Below are 2,500 nucleotides of genomic sequence, written 5' to 3'. Positions count from 1 at the left end.
TTTCTGCAGAATTATCTTAATGCACGACATAAATCTCGATACCTCGTTAAAGTTAGCATCCACTTGCTGGTTGTTAGCTGAGGATATCGTATTTATAGCTGCAAAAACAACTTGTTTAGCATTTTACTTTGCTAAAACATCAAGTTACCTGGTTGATCCTGCCAGTAGTCATATGCTTGTCTCAAAGATTAAGCCATGCATGTCTAAGTACATACTGTTTATAAAGTGAAACCGCGAATGGCTCATTAAATCAGTTACGGTTCCTCGGATATTCTTTTTTACATGGATAACTGTGGTAATTCTAGAGCTAATACATGAACAAGTGTTCCAACCTCAGCTTGCTGACGGAAGGATCGCATTTATTAGTACAAGACCAATGATTCTTATTCACCTAGAACCCTGTTCAGTGATTTCGGTCGCTGTCTAAGGACTAGCAGTGGGGATCTTAGCAACTTCGGTTGCATTTCTTGTGATGACTCTGAATAACTGAGCAAATCGTATGGCCTCTGAGCCGACGATGTATCCCTCAAGCAACTGCCTTATCAACTGTCGATGGTAGGTTATGCGCCTACCATGGTTGTAACGGGTAACGGGGAATTAGGGTTCGATTCCGGAGAGGGAGCCTGAGAAACGGCTACCACATCTAAGGAAGGCAGCAGGCGCGCAAATTACACAATCCCAGTACGGGGATGTAGTGACGAAAAATAACAATACGGGACTCTATTGAGGCCCCGTAATTGGAATGAGTACAATTTAAATCCTTTAACGAGGATCTATTGGAGGGCAAGTCTGGTGCCAGCAGCCGCGGTAATTCCAGCTCCAATAGCGTATATTAAAGTTGCTGCGGTTAAAAAGCTCGTAGTTGGATTTCAGTCGAACCTATGGGGTCCACTGATTAAAGGGTTAGATGGTGATGTTAGGTTTCTTGCTTGTGTCTACGGATGCTTGCTTGAACCTTCATTCCTCTTTCCTGGTGGTTACATTCATAGTGTTTAGACAGAAAATTGCTCGATATTTGCTATCAATGCTCTTTACCGAGTGTTGATTCAAGCGATCGAGACTTTTACCTTGAAAAAATCAGAGTGCTCAAAGCAGGCGTCCAAAACCTCGAAAGAGGTGCCTAAAAACGGTATGGTCAACCATCTATATGATGCGTACCACTACCTTAACTTGAATGATCTTGCATGGAATAATGGAATAGGACCTTGGTTCTATTTTGTTGGTCTTAAGAATCCAAGGTAATGATTAAGAGGGACAGACGGGGGCATTTGTATTGCGGCGCTAGAGGTGAAATTCTTGGACCGTCGCAAGACAAACTACAGCGAAAGCATTTGCCAAGAATGTTTTCATTAATCAAGAACGAAAGTTAGAGGTTCGAAGGCGATCAGATACCGCCCTAGTTCTAACCATAAACGATGCCAACCAGCGATCATTCTGAGTAACTAATTTCATGACTCGAATGGAAGCTTCCGGGAAACCAAAGTTTTTGGGTTCCGGGGGAAGTATGGTTGCAAAGCTGAAACTTAAAGGAATTGACGGAAGGGCACCACCAGGAGTGGAGCTTGCGGCTTAATTTGACTCAACACGGGAAAACTCACCCGGCCCGGACACTGAGAGGATTGACAGATTGAGAGCTCTTTCTTGATTCAGTGGGTGGTGGTGCATGGCCGTTCTTAGTTGGTGGAGTGATTTGTCTGGTTAATTCCGATAACGAACGAGACTCTAGCCTACTAAATAGACTTGCAGTTTACACTGCAGTACTCCCCCTTAGTCAACCTGTGGGTGGTAGTATCTCTTGATGGTTTCGGCTGTTGAGGGCTCTGCTGCTATTAGCCTACAGAATTGGCTAGGGTAAGGATGCTGTAGCACTGTAAGGACTTCTTAGAGGGACAAGCGGCGCTCGCAGCCGCACGAAACAGAGCAATAACAGGTCTGTGATGCCCTTAGATGTCCGGGGCCGCACGCGTGCTACACTGAAGTGGTCATCGTGCATACTGTTTCCTGCTCCGAAAGGAGTGGGTAACCGCTTGAACCCATTTCGTGATGGGGATTGGGCATTGTAATTATTGCCCATGAACGAGGAATTCCCAGTAAGCGTGAGTCATTAGCTTGCGTTGATTACGTCCCTGCCCTTTGTACACACCGCCCGTCGCTACTACCGATTGAATGATTTAGTGAGGACTTCGGACTGGTCAATCCAGACCATTGGGAAACTAGTGGTCGGATTGTGCTGGAAAGATGTTCAAACTTGATCATTTAGAGGAAGTAAAAGTCGTAACAAGGTTTCCGTAGGTGAACCTGCGGAAGGATCATTAACGTATTACCCTCTTATTATAAGAGAAATACAACCTTCAAACAATCAAACACTCTGCATAGTGATATTGTAGATGCTAATATGGTGAATGCAATTGAATTGTATTTGCATTAGAGTCGCAATTGTGAATGTTTATTGCAAACATTTAGCCATTGCAACATGATTCTAATTTGCATTACATTCGTT

The 2,500-nt window shown here is 44.0% G+C and overlaps 1 non-coding gene across 1 annotated transcript; it reads left to right on the top strand.

Moving 5' to 3' along the window:
* The first annotated feature begins 145 nt into the window (after positions 1–145).
* On the top strand, positions 146–2,315 carry LOC149092707 (small subunit ribosomal RNA). The gene has a single exon (XR_016200675.1). It is a non-coding gene; the product is annotated as a small subunit ribosomal RNA (ribosomal RNA).
* Positions 2,316–2,500: the final 185 nt, after the last annotated feature.

The sequence above is a fragment of the Tetranychus urticae genome, unplaced genomic scaffold (assembly GCF_039701765.1).
Source record: "Tetranychus urticae isolate SD_2017Ah unplaced genomic scaffold, NJAU_TeUrti_SD_1.0 Scaffold_6, whole genome shotgun sequence".
In the NCBI taxonomy this organism is placed as follows: Eukaryota; Metazoa; Arthropoda; class Arachnida; order Trombidiformes; family Tetranychidae; genus Tetranychus; species Tetranychus urticae.
The sequence above is the reverse complement of the archived record's forward strand: the minus strand, read 5'-3'. Positions and strand labels throughout refer to the sequence as shown.